We start from the raw sequence: 20,841 nt of genomic DNA, 5'->3' as shown, positions 1-20,841 counted from the left end.
AATATTCACACGTTTGCACTTTATTCAATAGTTCCGTTCAACATTTTTCATGTACTTATTCCAAATATATATATTTCCAAAAATAAAATTATATTTTACATTTTTGTTCTTACCTTGACATACTCCTGTAGTGCTTCTACGATGGCCCGACAGACTTCAGGAACAAGTAAAGAAATTGTAGGCTTTGAAACCCTGAAGAGATACATGAGGCTACCGTACGAGTCACCACTTGCTAAAAATCGAAGAGTTATCGCCAACCGGACTGATGCAGGAACGCACTCTCGGAAGTTGGTGTCGGTTTTGGCAATTTTCCCTTCTATCCTTCCCAATATGATGGCGAAATCGTCTAACGACATTCGGCTGAAGTTTTCGAAGAGCCCTCCGTGGTCTTCTTTCAAATCTCTCAGCAAAATAGTGTGGTTCCTCTTTTTCAAAAATGAAGACTCCCACACGCGTCGCCTTTTCCTTCCTCGCGTTTCCTCCTGTAACAGGATGAGGACGGCCGCAGCGGAAACCGCAAGTTTTGACAGTCCGGGTGCCATCATCAATATTCACTGCAAACGCTCACGAGAAACTGATCGACACAAATGCTCGAGCAGTGTAAACAGAGGGCTCGTTTGCGTTCGTGCTCGTTGAAAACCGGCGAGCTACGATCACGAATGCTCGATGCTCGATGCTCGGGGATGTTTGGGCAGTGTAAATGGGGCTTTATGGCCTTGCCATAGTAGTTTGGAAGGTGATCTATTTCAGTATTAGTTAACCGTCCTTTTCTGCCAAGGCTCAAGCCGTCAGCTAACTTAGTTTTTTTTGTTTCAGCCTTCAACCGTCTCAATCTTGTGCCTACTCTCTTTTGAACGTGGCCTACACATTCTAATTTACTAATCTGTAAATCATTTCCATATGGCCTATCTTCCAGTACTGCAGCAAACCCCTTGGAATCGCCGTCCACTAAATATCGTGTATAGCGAAGGCGAAGTTTTTCCTCTGAACGAGGAAATAAAGCTTTAGCTCCAGCAACCTCCATTCCACCACTAGAACTTAATTACAGCAGCAAAGACCTGATTCTTTATGTTATTCTTTTGTTGAGGCCTATTAGATTTTTGCACACAGGCAGTACAAAACTTTGGTAGACATTCAAAGTATAGTACTTCCCAGTATCAAATGCAGTCACCGTTACCACCGTTCATCGAGGTATGGCCTCGCTTTAGAGCCACGTACCGTCAAAGCAGGCAGCTATGTCACTGTTTCCATCATTTTCTCGTATAGCTTCACACGGGCATTTCTAGTGGAAGCATCACCTACTTCAGTAGCGGCTCTAAGCAAGGACTTGGTATATTTCCTACTTCTAGTGCAAGGCGGTGCTATATTCATTACAGCAGAAAATAATTTTCCTGCTTCCAATCCTTTGCTAATAGACCTTAGAGCATAAACATACATACCGTGTGTTCACCTCATATGTATTTCTAATAATTTTGGATGTAATTTTATATGCTTCAAAGTTACAATTTTTACATTTCAGGATTAGCCTATGTGCTAAACCAGATTTGAAATATTACTTAAGGATCTGTTTTAACATTCGGCAAAAAATGTATGTGATGAAACTAAATGTTATTACTTACTTATAAATTATCACGCTTTGTCATACTGACGCCGTACCTAACAGAATCCACAATAACGATGACGTGACCTCAATGCTACACAGATACATAGCAGTCTTTCTTGTTGGACTATTTTGAAGGCTAAGCGCCAGGGTAATACACTGCTGGTATTGAACTTCCAACCTCCTACATAGATATGTGTTGACCCATATTCTCTTCCTGATTGAGAAATCGCGGCATCACCACTTTTCTATTTCTTTATCGGTTACCAATAACAATAGAATACAGGTGGTGTCATGGTATGTAAATAAATTAAAATGTATGCGATTAAATGGCTGTTATATTCCGCTATATCAACTTGAAGATTTAATTTTTGCACTGAAGGTGGTTTCTTTTTCAGTAAGTTAATATAAATAAACACTAGATTTTACTTTTCGCTAAGAAAATCGCATCCTCCTAACTTCACCTCTAAATAAACGCAGTTTTAGGCGTATGGTATCTTTTTATTAGAGGTAATCCGTTGCGGGTAATTTACAACAAGAATCAACTAGTTTATTTAAATTCAATTTTTAAATTACGTACTCTGTGTAGGAATATTCCACCAGCAATTTCGTCCGTCAGATATACAACGGTTTTTTTGTGTAATTTTTAAATGCTGAGCAACTGAAGACTCTGTTACCTGAATTTAACGTATTACACACACTCATACACATACTAAGGGTTTTGGATGTAAATGTGTTATATTTACACGATTTAACAAACTGTTATGTATCCATTAGTCATAATCAGACTTAGCCAAAATATAAAAAATATGAGTGTTAAATTTAAATAAACTATTTATAGTAATATTTTAATTATTTTTATAGTAGTATTCATTAAATTTTCATTTATAGTTCATTAAATTTAGTTATATTATTTTTAGTTTCATGAGTGTTGTAAATAATAACAATAGATAATATCAACATTTTTATTTCAGATCTACCCTCCACCACCCCCCAAGTACAGGCAATACTTGAGACAACTAATCTATTACAAAATTTGAAATAATCAGTTATAAACAGTAAATCACCAAAATTTTAGAGGGTTATTCAAAAGTTAACACTGGGGACAACATTGTTTGACATAAGTAATTTGTTATTTATATGAGTTCTGGTGCTTTCATTGAAGTCCGGGCCCGATGACTGATTTGGAGTGTTAGTGTCAGTTACAGTTCTTCTTCATCAACTGGAAATTTCGGGGCCATGGGTAGAGTTCCTGGCCGCTCACTGACATTTAGGCTGTTTGTGTCAGTTTGAATTCTTCTTCATCAACTGGAAATTTCGGGGCCATGGGTAGAGTTCCCAGCCGCTCACTGACATTAAGACTGCTGGTGTCAGTTTGAATTCTTCTTCATCAACTGGAAATTTCAGGGCCATGAGTAGAGTTCCCGGCCACTCACTGACATTTAGACTGTTGGTGTCAGTTTGAATTCTTCTTCATCAAGTGGAAATTTCAGGGCCATGAGTAGAGTTCCCGGCCGCTCACTAACATTTAGACTGTTAGTGTCAGTTTGAATTCTTCTTCATCAACTGGAAAGTTCGGGCCATGGGTAGAGTTCCCGGCCGGCCGCCCGATTTCCAAATGTACAAAATATTGAAAAAAATACCTTAGACCCGGAGATAACATGTATAGGTGTAGTATATTTCTTGTGAACTGTCGTCGTTCTCCTCCAGTGGATGTTTCAAATACTTCAAATTTTATTTACGTGTCACGCTAACACTTTGAATTTTGAATGGTAGTTTGCTGAATATTTAATAACCATAGTTACTAATTTCAACAATCACATAATAAACATGTTAAATATGAATAGTTTACAACGTCTGTGGCTGTATTTGGAAGACATTGATTCTCGTGATTTGGAGGATGCAGGCTTTACAGAAGAAAAACATTTTATTTTTATTTCCTGAATAAGTTGCTGAGTTATTTTAATTTACTAAGATAAATTCCATATATAAGGCTTTATCTCATAATTAATTATCGATTTTGAAATAAAAGTGATTTGTGGAGAGATCAGCGATAAGTAAATCGCATTTAATATTAATGCTTATATGATATAACTCTAACTCAAAAACTTCTCTAATTATTAATCTCCAGCGCAATATATAACATATCAAACTGTTTTTCTTTCAGGAGAATGCCCCAATGTATTGTATGCTGGTGCCATTGACGTATAATACACCCATACATGATGGGTTGGTAATCGTCATCTGTTTACTGTCAAGCACCTACATTACTAACACGGAATACAGTTTTATAGTATGAGGCTAGTTGAGTAACTAAATGTAAAATTGAATAAATGTATTAAAATGCGTAATCTTCTAATACATACGATTAAACTATTTTACCAACCACAGTAAAAAGCTTCCAGGCGAGAAGGTACCTGCAACTTCTGGTCTACTTGTTCTTACAACATATTTCATATAAACATTCCGCTCTGTTGTATTCTACTACTATTCATTTTACCTTGTGCCAATGTATGACCAATAGCTAATAACAGCTAGACTGTAATACGTATTCACGGGTATTCCTAAGTTTACGATTTTACAACAACCTAGAAATTTATACGGGAGATTATGCACATGACGAAGCTGTACCGAAGCTTCTGTACTGGGATGTGTTGCAGATTATTAATGATGATGACCGACAGATGCCCTAATAAGGAATTATTACCGACTATGGATGTGCGCAGTCAACATTTATTTGAAGACTGTTTGTTTTGTCACACTGCTTACATTTACAATTTAAACTGTACAAACTCTGAAATTAGTTCTATATTTACAATAATATTTACATTCATGTCACTACTTACAAAACCTTTTCGTAGGCTAGAGTTATTTATTTTCTTGGAGCTGGATGAGAGGTTAGTGGTAGGCCTAGGACTTTGAGTGCCACTTTCATTCACAATCTTATTAGTATTGGACCTTTTCCTTTGTGTTGGTTGCCTGTGATTCGATATTTTGAATTCAGTTTTCTAACTCTAGGCATTTTTTTGTAAATGAAGCACTATTTAGATCAGAAATAAATCAAAACACTTTCACAACACTGACACCAAACAAAACAATAACAAACTACAATCAAAGCAGACAGACTTCAGCTGTGTTGTCTAAACATAAAGTAGGATTGCCAACAAAGCAAAGTAAATAAATTAAGAATAATCAACTGTTTGTACACTACAACAAAGTATATTCTAAACACAAACTTCAGTGCTAATCCACAGCTTCTGACCCAGCACTGAATCCAAGCAGAATGTTGCGCAGAGCTATTTGTTTAAATTTTTTTACAGTAACAGCATTTTACAACTATAAAGTGTTATATATCATCTTAAACACTGGAGAATGTTTTCTGAAAAAAAAACCCTATTTTTTGGTCCAAAAAGGTACAGACTCCCCTTAAGTCTACTTACAAGTCATACTAGATTGCATAAAGTATCCTCTTCAAATTCCTTAACTGAATAGTATGCTTTATGTTTAAAAACACTTTCTATAGTTGTTTTAAATCTCTTATAGAGCATATTTCTGTATGGTACTGGTAACTTATTAAAAAAAATCTTATTCCTATATGAATTAGGCTAGTTTTAGATTTCTCCAGCCTAACATAGTTCAAATCTAATTTTTCTTGGTTTCTTGTAATATGGTTATGTACATGAGACCTTAAAGTTACAGTAATTTGTTAAAATGGTCTTTGACATACAATTAAATATACAAGGTACAGTTAAAATATTAAAATTAATTAAGTAATTTTTACAGGAATCTCGATTACTAACACCAGCAATAAGTACCTTCCTTTGCCACACAAAAACATTTTTAGCTCCATTCGAGTTACCCATGGGGTTACGCCATACAATAAAGGAACAATGAAAAAAGCATAATAGTCATTTAAAATTTAATTAGCAGTTGAGCAAGATTTCAGGTTTCATATCAAAAACCAAACTCTGGCAAGTCTAATACATAACTCAACCCAGGACAGCTTACTATCTAATATAATGCCTAACAATTTTACAGAGGACGATTCATGTGTACTCAGACTAAAAATAATTTCTTCTATTTTGTCATTATTAGCAACAAGTTTGTTTGTTTCAAACCAGAAGTGGATCTTTCAAGTGCAGTTGCTTTAAATCATTGATATCGTCTGAATATAGAATGCTTTTAATATTTATAAAAACAGACAAATTATTTATATATATATATATATATATATCTTTATTGTATATATATATTTGTATATATATAATATATATATATACAAATATACAAATATATATATATATATATATATATATATATATACAATAAAGATAAAGGGTTCCAAGACAGAATCTTGAGGAACCCCCAGTTTAACCTCCAAAGGATTAGATCTGTGATCCTTAAGTTTTACAAGTTGTTTTCTATTTGACAAATAAGATAGAAATAGGTCAAGTTCAGTGCCCAAGATACCAAAGAATCTTAATTTCTCAATTAACTCCAAAGTCTCAAAGAACTCCAAAGATCTGTTTCCTATCTTCAAACCCATTTAGTACATAGTTAACAACAGCTTTTACTGTAAGTAGGTCTGGTCAAAAGGCAAACTGTGCAGGAGTTAATAAATTGTTTACGGTAAAGTGGTTACTAAATTGATACTTAATAAGGCCTTCAAATATCTTGGAAATAAGAGATAAGTTGGACGGACCTGAATTACATAAGTTAGAAACTTAATTACATAGTTGGATATGCCGTAAATATCTTCAGAATTACTTAACTTTAAAACAAACTTAAAAACCTCATGTGGGGATACGTGAGTCCAATGGAAAGGAAGAACATCTGCATAATTTAAATTACGTTTGATATTATTTACTTCACTTTGGTTTACATTTAAGTTATTACTTCATAATATTTTGTAAATATATTTACAAAATATTTATTTAGTGTATGTGGTAACAGGAACTTCTTTAGAGGTTTTACCCTTGTGACTACATGTGAACTTCTTTAGAGGGTTTACCTTTGCAACCACATGTGAACTTTTTTAGAGGGTTTACCCTTGCGACTACATGTGAACTTCTTTAGAGGGTTTACCTTTGCAACCGTGAGGTTTATGATACTCCAGGCTGCTTTACATTTTGTTATTAGCCTCCATGATAAATTCTTCATTGGCTTGAAATTTAGCTCATTTGATTTGCTGTTCATATTAAGTTTTTAGTCTATTACACTTTAATTTATATTTTTAATCATGATAGAAACGAGAAATAGCCGAATAAATTTGTTAACAAACTGTGTACACTCATATAGTCAAAGTCAAAATATCTTTATTACATTATCATGAAGATAAGTATAGTGTCACATTAATAAGACATTAAAAGATCTTAAAGTTAAGGCGTCAAGAATTGTGACAGTCAAAAAATTCATTTAAAGTATAAAAAGGTCGATCTTGTAGCCAGTTCTTCAAGTCTCTTCTAAAGAGCCGCTTGTCGCTTTCCTTCAGAGCGTTCCACATCTTGGCACCGATATAGCTTGTCTTCTTTTCAGTGGAGCTGAGTTTTGCACAGGTAGGCAGTAGTTGGCATGTCTGGTGTTGTACTGGTGGAATTGTGATCCACTTCTAGCGGATTCCGGTTCCTTGATGTGGACGTGGGTTATTGTCTCAAGGATGTACAAGTTCATCACTGTAAGAATCCTCAGTTCTTGTAAGGCTGCTCTACAGGATTCTCTGAATTGTAGATTATACAGGATTCTAATGGCCCGTTTTTGGAGGATAAGAATGCACTGCATGTTTTCCTGCTGTAGTACTGCCCCATACTGCGATCCCAATCTGAGATGTGGTTCAAATAGAGCATGATAAATTGTTTTTGTGGTTGTCATATCACTTACATTTATCATTCTTTTTATAACAAATAGTCCTGTACTTAATTTATTGCAGAGAATGTCTATACTGAGTGCAATACTGAGTCATCAGCATACATTAGCGTTTTACTGTAGTCTTGCATGTACCTGGGGAAGTCATTTGTGAAAAGTATAAAAAGGAAAGGTCCTTGAGGGACTCCTCAAGTAATTGGCTTTGGCTTAAAGCTATATTTTAACAAGTGAGATTTTTATTCATAGTGTAAAAGGAAAATATTTTAATAGACTAGAGTTAATATTAAAGGTCAGTGATAATATTTGACTTCAGCGCACTCTTATGTTGAATTACCCTCGCTAGCTTACAGCAACTTTTATTTAAACACTGATGTAAAACCAAACTTACTGAACAAAAATGTGACAAGAATCTCAAGTAAGATTTTATCTTAAACTTGAAATTTTGCATAGAATATCATTTCTACATAGACAAAAAGAGTTCTATGATGGTGACTGTCCAACTATGGGATTTGGCTGAGTGTTGTTGAAGTCTATCATCCAGTAGCTAGCACAATTTTTCTTTTGTTTGTCGAGTGATGTAAAAATATCTTCTCCATATGGTTGTCTGTCAGCAAAACCTGTTACAGGACACGTGGTGGACAAAACGGCACTCTTTAATATTCCACACATGAATGGCAAACAAACGTTGCAGCTAGTAAATGACTGCAATGTTTTCAAATTAATTCTTTTTGATGGGCAACACCAGTTTTCTATAGCTCATGAAATTGCATCCTTTTGAATTCGAAAGAGTATTCCAATAAATTAAGAGGCTAGATCATATTTTTAAGATTTTGAATTCAAAATTTTATTCATCTTAGTTTTGTTGTGATATTTTAAGAATGTTCCAAGAAATTCAAAATGAATTTGTAGGTATTCTTTATTTGCACTATGTAATTAGTTTACAATATTCTCTAACCAAATCAATACTAGTTTGTCTTAATTTTGCCTTAATGTTATGACATAAGTCTTCTGTGAATGACTGTTGCATTATTTCAGTGTAAATATTAAATAGGTAATATCAAATCATTCTTAAATCACATATACATTGAGTACAGTGTTGAGTCAAGATAACAACTTTGAAATAATCAATGTAAATAATAAGTCCAGCAGTGTTCTATTGGCTCCTCCAGTCCGGGAAACTCCTTGACTGTGTATATGGATCAGCCAAGGAGCCATGTTATTAATGCAGTTTTCAGGTTCTTAGGTAATTGCTGTAGGGCATGTACTACAGTAGGAAGGCTTCTTTTCATAGAGGGTCAGCCGATGAGTGTGTAGTACGAATAAGTTCCCATTCCGTGTGTTGTATGTGTGATGGTACGCCAGCCTGGCTTAGTCTGATTGTACAGCATGCAGGATTACTTCACAGATGTACATTGAGGTTATTGTCAATATCTTAAGTTCTTTAAATGCTTCTCTGCACGTGTTTTTGGGTTTTAGTCCTGCTAATGCTATTTGAGGGCTCCTGTTCTGTAATGTCCTTGGGGCTGAGAAGATATGCCTCTAGAATTTTTTCCTACTTTTAGATGGCAGGATAGTTTCGCTGATTCTTCTGCTTCTCCACAGAGTCTGTATTCATCAGTCTGACTAAGACCCACCTTCATCGGATGAATGAAGAGGGCCGTGTCCTGTCAACATCCCTAATACCAATCTTATATCCTCCTTACTTTTTAAGTTCTAGGAGAGCGGCCCACCCTTTAGCATAAGGATAAACATTATAGATCATCTTAGTCCTGATGCCCTACTCCAGTTTAAGGATCTAATTCTCTTTTTCCAATCTTTTACAAGAGGTTTACTGTAGGAGAAAGCTACTTCACAGCCTGGCTCAAACCCTACTATAAGGAATTCCGTACCTATTTTGGCAAGGGTGTCTGCTTTTTCGTTTCCATGAATGCACGTTTTTATTTACCAGTTCCACTAGAACATTCTTACATTCCCTTACTACTTTCAAGTAAATTAAGTAGACATAAGTGCCATTAGTGCAGCCAGGCTATCAGAGAGGATTAAGTATTTTGATTTCATCTGTATGAGTCTTTTAGTGCATGATTCTATAGCCATGACTTCCGCTTAGACGACCTTGGTGACCGCTTATGGGACATACACATACGTTATGCTGTATTTTCAGAAGGTTACATAATTAAAGGTGAAGCTCTATACGCTAGTTGTGACTTTTGTGGGTTTAAAATACATTCGACTATTAGACCTCTGTCCCACTAGCCACCATTGTTCCAATATTAATTTTATTAGAATATTTTGTTCAGTTTAAAACAGCTGATTACTAAAACACATTTACTTCTTCAGACAGTTTACTTTATTTAATTCTATTTTGGTTACAGAAATGGTTACCGAACCACAACAATGTGAACATTATTTATAAAATTGATACTCATATATTATCATAACATTCAAATTATTCTACTATATGCTAGCTAATTAAACTTATACAATCAATTGTGTCTCACTTTCACTTGTGCTGGTGTGATTTGCGTTTGTGTTTGTGCTCTGATTTCTCGTGCTCGTCACTTACATCCTGTGCAGTGATAACGGCTGGGCTCTTTTTCTCCCCTGGACTCCAAGTAGTTATCGCATATATTTAATCCCTTTTCTTTTTTATTTCTTTTTTTTAGTAGAGCATATTGCCACTTGTTCTAACTTTTTTTTACTAATTGCCTTCTCACCTAATGAAGAGCATAGATTTCAATTCTCTAAATGTTGTGTTGTATATTTTGTCTTTTGTTTGAAATTTGTTTTTTACGACGGAAGGATTGTGAAGGAAACAGGATTTTTTCCGGACATTTGGCATCGTTCAGTGATACAAAAAAATCAGTAACACTATGTTTCGAGATCTGCAAGTCTTTCTTGGGTAAATAACTGACCTGGCACATAATTACATATGAGATTAAAATAAACAAACCAAACCAGAGCATTGTGAAACGCATAAGTCAGGAATCACAACCACCATGTTGTGTGTCAACATGACTAACTCTAAAACATGCACTTAAGACAAAACAAAACACAACACTAAATTATTAAAACTGAACTACAGAATAATACAGGTCACATAAGTCTGCATTCCCTGACCAACAAACCTACGACTGGTGGTACACCAGTACACTGTAATAGGTACACCAGTACACTGTACAAGATATACCAGTACACTGTACTAGGTGCACCAGTACACTGTACTAGGTGCACCAGTACACTGTACTAGGTGCACCAGTCCTCTGTACTAGGTACACCAGTCCTCTGTACTAGGTGCACCAGTACACTGTCCTAGGTACACCAGTACACTGTCCTAGGTACACCAGTACACTGTCCTATGTACACCAGTATACTGTCCTAGGTGCACCAGTACACTGTACTAGGTGCACCAGTACACTGTACTAGGTACACCAGTCCTCTGTACTAGGTGCACCAGTACACTGTAATAGGTACACCAGTACACTGTACTAGATATACCAGTACACTGTAATAGGTACACCAGTACACTGTACTAGATATACCAGTACACTGTCCTAGGTGCATCAGTACACTGTACTAGGTGCACCAGTACACTGTACTAGGTGCACCAGTACACTGTACTAGGTGCACCAGTACACTGTAATAGGTACACCAGTACACTGTACTAAGTATACCAGTACACTGTAAGGTCCAGAAAAAATCCTGTCTCCTTCATACAATATTGTATCAAATAACAATGGCAAATTACCCTTTCAAACCTACCATCGTCAATAACAAACTTTAAACAATCTATTTGTAAAATGTGAATTATAATATAATGTTGTTCTGAACAGTAATATTAAAAAGTAGGTCCAATACCACTTTTGTCATCCGAGTGTAATATTGACAAAATAAGCACTGAGAATTTAACTTTTAAAGTAGCCATGTACAATGTACGGTTTTACTACATTTATCATCTGTTACATTACGTTCAAAAAGTTACCGATAAAGGCGTGATATTATTCCCCTCGCTCACAATGTGGACATTGTACCATTTCCCCTGTTAGTTGGTTCTATTTAAGAAGATTAAGATTATAACTTTTTATTGGTAATGAAGAGGCACAGAAATTATGTTCCTTCTAGTTTGAATAATGTTTCTGGCCAAACCAACAGACCTAAAAAAAATCCAATCATGTCATTATTTTTCTTGTCTAATTTCACATTAATTTACGTGAGTCACATTTTTAGTTCTAGTCTTTCTATGACAGTCAGAATGGAAATATTACAGGTGTTTTGTTTTTTGCCTTTATCAACTTTAAACTTGTATTAATCTAAAATCTGCAACGGGGTCGTATTACAACTTTAACACAAGATTAACAGGATTGTTTTTCCTTTGGTGTCAAAATTTAATTTCTTCCAGAAAAAGTTTGAAAATTGTATAATGGAACTTTTTTGCCATTTTGGACTTGTAAAACCATTATGTATCAGAAGAAAATATGTCTAATTACATTTAAGAACCCACAACATATTTATAAAGTAGTGCTTGAACAAAAAACACTAATTCTTTCCAAGAATTTATTATGCCTTTAACTAGAAACGACTGTATCCGAGTACATCAGATTATCCAGCAAATCTCATTGTTAAGCAGAGAAGGAAAAGTCATCTATCAGCCTTGGACAATCCTGTCACTCTGGGCGCAAGCATAAATCTCATTGGTAAACAGAGAAGGAAAAGTCCTCTACCAGCCTTGGACAGTCCTGCCACTGGGTGCAAGCACAAAGTTCATTTTAGAACCAAGTGCAATTATGAGTTTTCTTAGTTTCTTGACCTAAGAAAACAAAAATCTTAAATAATCTTATTTTACTTTTGAGTTTGTACACAAAATTAGTAAAGCATAGTACAAATCAAAGGTGTATTAAATACATAATCAACTGTTAATTATTTATTCAGATTTAAAAACAAAGTACATGTATAGAATTCTTACATTTACTTGTGGTCTGGGGAGAATCCAGGCTTCTGGGTCATATCTGTAACACTGCAATTGACATTTAGAATGCTCAAAACATAAAAAGAAAGAACCTAAAAATCACGGAACAAGGTGCAATATAGTGAATTCATGAAAAGTATGTAACATTAAGTTTGTATCAATATGGTTCACTCAGATGTGGATCTAAATGAAATGTGGGAATTGTTGCAGACAATCTGTCTCAAAGTTTGAGAATGCTATGTTCCTCCTGTTTCCTGTTCTATCAGGCGTGTCCAAGGTTTATGCCAGCCTGATTTGGTGACTAAATTACTGATTTATATTCCAATATGGGACGAACAAGAGGTGCAGACTATAGAATAAGGACATTGAAAGTCCCTTGTTGATCTTTGTATGACATCCAGAAGAGATATAATCTTAGTCAGGCAATGTGATTTGTGACTGAATTGGGGTCAAAATAACTCCCAAATGCATATAAACTCTCTTTATCATATCATTATTTATCATATAAATAACCTTGCATATAAACTCTCCATTAATTAACAACATTAAGTGTTAAAGTAAAGGAGTCAGTAATGGATATCCGTATAATGACATACACTTGGCTAAGTTACGTTTCATACAATTCACTTTTCACCAAAGAGCAATGTTGCTCAAAGAAACCTGAAGATAATGATGATCATGAAGATAGAAGTGTTAGTATAAGACCATAATCACCAACAAACATAAGATAACCGTAAGCTATTTACAATGCTGAATACGTTGTTAATAACAAAACAAAGGACTCAATTGTGAACCTTGGGGCACGCTTGATAGGACAGGAAACGGCAGAGCTGTAACGTTCTTATACTTGACTATTCAGTACTAGTAACTGTAGAAAGCCAATTTAAAAATGAACCACGTATTCCAAAAACGTTTTAGTTTAGTAAGGAGTATTCGGTTCGGTGATGAACTCGATCCAATGCCTTTGAAAAGTCAAGGTAAATACAATAAAATGCGTAGGATATGAGAAATGCCATTAATGTGTCCTATAGAAGTGGATGTTTGTAATAGTACACCGTCTACAGAGGAAACGTTGTTGAAACACGAAAACTGAAAACAGACCGTACAATATAACAATTTGAAAGAATAACAATACGTCTGCAGTTTTTCACGTTGTCTTTTCCCCACTTTATATATCAGGTCAACATTTGCTATGTTTGAGATTTTATGATTCCTAAAGATGTGATAGAAGGGTAACGTATTTAAGGATAACTACTAATATTACATCGGTGCCACCACTTTGGCTCATATCCTAAATCTCAAGTTTTTTCTAAGATAGTGGAAGAGAATACACATTTTGAAAGATATTGGTTCAGCATGTAGTCTAAGTTGGCAGCGGTAGATGCAAGAACGGCCTCTCTGAAAACAGATGCAAAATAAAAAGCAAACAGTGGACTCTTTTCAGGTGGAACCTCATCTGTCTCATAGAACATTCTAGATGAAATAGCAGGAGTGGGCGACATAAGAGCAGTACGACTCCACATTTTGACAAATAAATATTTTCTTTGAAATTCTTAGTATTGAAATCACAGCATTCTATTGACCAAAAGTTTGTATCGCCTTATTACGTGAAAAAGATTATAGTAAAGGGAGTTTGAAGTAGGTTTATAAATTCTATGAAATATATCCCCCCTCACAGTGAAAACACGTAAGCTTATTATAAGTAGTAGATTTTATAATCCTCTTCAAATCATCCACAAACCCATTTAATTGACTTTCAGCATTAGAAGTGTGAACAGATGGGTAGTCCATTTTTTACAGCCAATAAAAACCCTCCTGTATACATTTCCGGTAGTCTAAAATTTTGTGTAGCTGTCTTTGAGTATTTATCAGTCTATGGGAAGATATTTCACCAACACTAAAAATGTTGCCACTTGAAACGTTGGGGGATGCACGCTACCTAGCGATAAACGAAGAAAACGACGATAAATATATTATAGAAAATTAACGTAATGTTTTGTAAAGTTTTTTGTAACAAATCGTGTTCTTTCTCTTAATCCTCCTCTTCAAAAAAATAAAAAATTGTAAGTGTTAGCGTTTTTGGGCGTGTAGGTGCAAAACTACATACATTTTCTATAATAATAATAGTACATAGGGCAATAGTTTTTAGTTATCTTGGTTGTAATAATATATACCTAGACATCTGTGTAAAAATATTTATATATTGGTAAAGCTCTATAATTTCTCTTGGCATTTTAAACAAAAAAGTCGTTCTATATAAATGAATGAAGAAGCCATTAATATAAATTGTTATAATTGTTCAGAAAAAGGCGAAATTATTAATAAAAGATATCTAGTTTGTAAAAATTGCAAAATAATCTTGTATGAAAGGTCTAAACCAAAGAAAATAAAAACAAATTGACACATTTGCATAATCTGCTTAGAAAATTGTAATATGGGACATGATAAAATAACAGAATTAATAAAAGAATTAAGAAAAAAGAATGACAAATTTGACTTGAATTTTGAAAAAAGTCAAAATATTGTTTGAAGTATATATCAGATGTGTTGGTGTAAAGTAACATATTTATTATGAAACGATAATACATATAATTTTTCACTATTTAGGTATAACATTTATTTACGATTTCAAACCGGACATTTTTGATGATTTCATAGTACATTTGAAGAAAATACTTGAAGAATATCTTGATCAAAATAATTATTAATATTAAAAAAGTTGTTATTAGACACCATTATGCACTCTATCATTTGAGTCCTAGAATTATAGAAAGAATAATGTCATCTGTTTGTAGCAAATTTTCAAAATCATAAAAACGAGTTTCTTAAATAATTTTTTTCTAAATAATAGAGTTCTTGAAGGAGTTGAATGATGTTGGATAATTTGCATTTAAAGAATATAAAAAATCAAACGAATTAAAAAAAAAAGAAATATAACTGAATTTAGAGAAAATAAAGGATAAATTTGGAAATAACAATTAGTGCAGAATTAGAAGATTTTAAAAAGTGCATTTGCCTAACAGATTTTTTGAATGTTTTTTGATGATAAAAATATTAAAGAAATTAATAAAAGAAATAAAATGCATTTAATCGTTATCGATAAAAATGTAATAAAAGAATGTCTTACCATCAATTTTGTAGAGTAATAATTTTTTAATGATTTTTTTCAAATTTTTATTAAAAAGGTTTTAAAGAGTTTTTAGTTACTTTTTCAAACAGTTTTTTTGTAATTCATTCCAAACAGAGTTTGCATCGATTTACCAAGACTTTTCAATAAAACAGCTTAGAAGCAGACATCTGAGATATTTGTACAAGAATTTATACAGCATGACAGCACACACACACACACACACACACACACACACACACACACACACACACACACACACACACACACACACACACGCACGCACGCACGCACACACGCACGCACTTATTGACGTGACAAACGTCTTAAATTAGGTTTGCGGCTCGGAGTCACTCATGAAAAAGTGTAACGCCCGGTAACGTTACGATGCCCGTCCAGTGGGTCCGCCGCACGGGATCCGCACGGGATAAAGCAGATAACTGTGGGTCCGCCGCACGGGATAAAGCAGATAACTATGTTTATTCGTGAAAATGTGGAGTGCTTAGATTCGTCATTTACAACAACTACAACAATAAAGGTAAATAATTGTACACTGATATTTCACTATCGTAAACTATGATTGATTGATTATTTGTTAGATTGACACAAAAGTTGAGAAACTGAGTTTATAGGTTATGTTATACTATTGACAAATGTTGATAGTGTTAAGTAAATTATTAGTTTAAATCACTCTGCAATCAATCGTAATTCAGTCGATTGAGAAGAAACAGCGCGTATTGCTAGTCAAACATTTAAAATAACAAATTATAACCTCTAACCTGTCATAACAGTGCGACCAAACAAACGAACTAAACCGACCAATCACCACGCGCGGAGTTAGAATTTAACTGTGTTTTAGCAAGAATTTCAAATTCCAATTTTAGTAAATGTTTTATTCAACTTTACCATTTACAATAACAAATTTTAATTAATTTCAAATTATGTACAATGTTTTAGTAAACAAAATATATTTCTATAGTTAAAATTTGTGCAATTCTTATTTTCATTCAATTCCTTGTTCCTATTGTGCAATTTAATAATATTCATATCAATAAATATTCTACCGAGAAAAAGACGTTGTCACGTAAAATCTTCGCCCGTAAAACCGACTTTACAGGCAACCATAATTTTTTATAATATTACTTATATAATATATTATATAATAAGTAATATTATAATAATGCGTGCGTACTGATATAGTAAAAGTAGATATGTATTTTTGCCAGTTCTAGGCCACTTTTGGGGATACTAGTAAGTCAATGAGAAATTCATTCCTAAGTGTCATGCTGTGTACATTCTTCGTAATATCTCAGCTGTCTGCTTCAAAGCTGTTCTATTATATTATATCACATTCTTGTGCATCGGCTTTGCATGAGGTTTCGAATTGTGATAGGTGTTGCCTGAGTGTTATATTTTGTAAATCAGCTGTTGTAAATCGTAAACATCTGATAATCAGCTGTTTGCCTGTTGACACTTTGTACCGGTAACTGCCCGTTGCCCGCAGTCGCTGCCTGGAAGCCTGCTTATAATATAAGTGTTATTTGAATTCCTAGGAAGTGAATATTTAACTAGATCAGATCAGATCAGATATTTTTGTAGGGATAAATTGTATTGTGGCTATACTATTGTCTCTTTACTAATCACTTGCTGGTTCAGTGGGATAAACTTTAATAAGAGGCCTACTCTCGTTCGGTTGTTTTTCTGGAATGGTTCGATGTTTTTATCCAAAGTTTTTGTTCAGTATTACAATTTATTTAACTTAGCATATGATTTCTACTTATTATGTATAGTAAATTTAATGTAAATAATAAGCAGCAAGAAGTAACTAATATTTTGAGACTTTGAAAATGGTGATGAATAAATAAGTCTTGTGATTTTCTCACAAGTGACGAGATTTGTTTAAGTGGCTTCACCATATCGGTGTGGCTCCTGGTAACCTATGGGGAGAATTCTTTCCTCCATTTCATAAAAGCAGTTACTCATTGATATCAAGCTGGAAAAGTTGTAAATATTGTAAGGTTTCTTTGATATAGGTCTAGGCCATAGTTGGTTTTGTTGTTTTGTAATGTTAGGGTTAAATTTATGTTTATAAAATTATAATGTACCAGATTCTTATTGATACAGTAATTTATTAAAACTCTTATTACGATTTTAAATATTGAAGTTGGATAATGTAACAAGAAAATCAAGAAAAACAACTGAAGGATGGGTACGGTAAGCGGATCAGGTTTTTTATATCGAAGAATGTAATCATCGATACCTAATATTTGCATCTCAAATCCTAGACTATCAATCGATATAAAAGTATTTATAGTCCTTAATAACAATCATATGTTTTAAATTAAAACCAAAATTAGGAAAAACTGAAGACGACCATATTTGCTCATCTCACAGTTACAGTGTTGTTTCTTTCCCACAAATTTCATATAATGGGTTTTTTCGGTACGAGTCCGACATGTTGAAGCCACGAAAAAACATGTCTTATCATCTTTCAAAGCATTGTCGAGTAGTTTTCTAAAATTTACTGCCATTTTTAATATTTAAATGTTACTTACATAAAATTGAAATATTACCCTACGTGTATTATTTGAAAGTGTTTACAGCTGTTGATATATATTATTTAAGTTAATTGTTCAAAATAATTAATCAGTATCGATTGATTATAATGATGGTTATGATTAAGTAATATCGTTTGCCAATTTCAATACAATAAACCGGGTTCGCTTATCGTACTCTACCCCAACTGAATAACGAGTGTAGGCCATTTATTAAAGTCTTCCCATTCAGTGAGTGCTACATTTATAGATAGAAACCAAAACCTGTTTGTTGAAAGATAAACATTTTTAACCCAGCCAACAATAAAATATAGTTTTATTGGTGAATTTATGTTTTTATTTTGAATTGTATAAAATGCTGACTGACCAATATTATACATCCACATGGAACAAAATATTTCTGTATACCACTACCAACATCACAAAGGTATATAATTTGTGTTATATGTGTTGTGACTAGGAATCTATGGAGTTTCTCTTGCCCAATTTATCACGATAGATCTTGAAATAATTCTTAAGATCCAAACACTCTGAAGTAGCTGCTGATTGCTGCTAACTGCATAAGGCCCCTAGTATGTTACTGGTTGCTAATAGATAAATAGGCCATTACCTACCTGTAGCAACTACTTTTAGTGTCCTGTGATGTTGACACAGGTCAGTAACGACTCCAGACTGTTTGAAGAAATTTTTGAAAACCTTATGTGTTAAGTGGGAAAAGCGAGATTCAGACTGTAGATTCATTTGGCCTTTTTACTTATAGCATTAATTCTAGGGCCCTGTTTCTGATGTTGTCAGTTTGGTTCTTAAAAACTATTTTAAGATCTACTGCAATACTTGGATAAGAGAAACTCAGTTGATAGTTTCATAAAATGGTAGTTTTTATTTTACTATTTTTTTTAAATCATTAACACAAATTTTAGGACTTTCTGGCTTTATGATGTTGGCAGCGGTCTGCAGGGCTATTTTGGGGTAGAGTACGATAAGCGGCCAGATCCGGTTTTTATATAGAAATTATCAAATAATATTTTAAAAATTATAGCAATTAATGTAATTAACCAGTAATAATTAATTTCAACAATTTAATTAAATAGTTTGTACCAACTACCATCAGTACACACATTTTGCTGTTCTACACATAATTTGTTGTATAAGTGGCTTTTTTAAAATAAAAAAATATATAGTTAAACTGTAGAAAACTAATATACTTGAATTTAGTATTTTAGATCATGTTGATATCGATTGATAGTTCTATTGTTTGATGTATAAAGTATTGATGATAGAATCGATATAAGCGACATAAAAACCGGGCTCGCTTGTCGTATCCTGCCCCCATTTTGTTTCATATGAAAGTATAACATTGGTCAGTCACTCAGGCAGCATTTTAGACACTTTCTTCTTATTTTCAGCTTAGTTTTCTTATTAAGTGTTGTTTCAAGAGTGTAATTTTCACAAACTGTATGAATAAATCAAAGTAGAGGCCTAACACATAAAGACAATACTGATATCAAAGTTATTAAGTTACATTCCTTGGCCATTAAGCAATTTAAGAAAGATGCAAACTTTGAAAAGAATAAACATTGGAGTAAGAGCTTCAAGTTGTGTGGGCTTTATTCTATCAGTATACGCCTATGTTTGTGGAAACATCAAAAGAACATGATTCAACCTACAGTGCATTGTGTGATATAAATGAGCATATGAGTTGTAGTAGAGTGTTTACGTCTAAGTAAGTATCGAGGTGATGCTTATTTTTCCCATTGGCAGGTATAATAAGCAGCCACTTACACAATTGGATGATGATTATTGAATAATGCAGAATCATTGATATTCATAACTATCCAAAGGACTGTAAGCGAAATGTCGGATCAAATAACGTAATAAATATTTCAAAGAATAATATAGATTGACTAGTTTTCAATTTTAGAAATGAATGTATAAATATTAATATAATTTAAAAATTAAAATATAGTATATAATTACAACAAAACAATCACATTTACTTACCTTATTTATTTTGAAGGATAAATGTGGCTGCTTGTGCAGACACATAGGCTACGGCACTGTTATTGCCGCTTTTAGTCAATAACGAAACACATGGTTTTTAATTTTGAATTTATTTCCAAACACGTTATTACTTTGAATAAATTTTGAATGATTATGTCATTACTCGAGTTCAATTAAGTTTTAGGCTTTAAAGATGTTAATATAGAGAAACTATATTTTTATATGTAGAAGAAATCAATTTGTTTTTTAAATTGTATAAAATAACTAAACTGTATTTAAAGTACTCTTGAGCCATGTAGTACTAACTATTACTTCACAAGGTGGACATGGTTTTCATATCCTCATTACAAACTGGACACCTCAGTTTAAAGGAGCTAGCTCCTTTCCTCGCAGCCATTTAAAACATTGTTCAGTGTTTTATAAAACCATTTTGGGCTAATACCTAATATTCAATGCCATTGTTCTTATCATTGTCACTAGCACATAAATGAAATAACAACAGCTTGGTAATGAGTCACTAGCAATGGTCGATTATGAATATCTATAGGTCAAAATGTCATATTCAATAGTAGTGATATTTAAAATTGATAATCATCATCCAATTGTGTTCTTGGCCGCTTATTATACTGTAGCCCTAATTTTTATTAAGGACGAATAGATTGGATTGGTATGTAATAATGCAGACTACTTGGTTTTGAGATATATTATTATATGGACTATTTTCTTCACCCAT

General features: G+C 33.5%; 1 long non-coding RNA gene across 1 annotated transcript; it reads right to left on the bottom strand.

The window, feature by feature from the left end:
* Nucleotides 1-12,367: 12,367 nt before the first annotated feature.
* Nucleotides 12,368-20,591, bottom strand: LOC124372817. Its single transcript, XR_006923370.1, has 2 exons — nt 20,109-20,591; nt 12,368-12,473 (listed from the first exon to the last, which is right to left on the bottom strand). It is a non-coding gene; the product is annotated as an uncharacterized LOC124372817 (long non-coding RNA).
* Between the last annotated feature and the right edge of the window lie 250 nt (nt 20,592-20,841).

Source organism: Homalodisca vitripennis, unplaced genomic scaffold (genome assembly GCF_021130785.1).
Source record: "Homalodisca vitripennis isolate AUS2020 unplaced genomic scaffold, UT_GWSS_2.1 ScUCBcl_4123;HRSCAF=10106, whole genome shotgun sequence".
Taxonomy (NCBI): Eukaryota; Metazoa; Arthropoda; class Insecta; order Hemiptera; family Cicadellidae; genus Homalodisca; species Homalodisca vitripennis.
The sequence above is the reverse complement of the archived record's forward strand: the minus strand, read 5'-3'. Positions and strand labels throughout refer to the sequence as shown.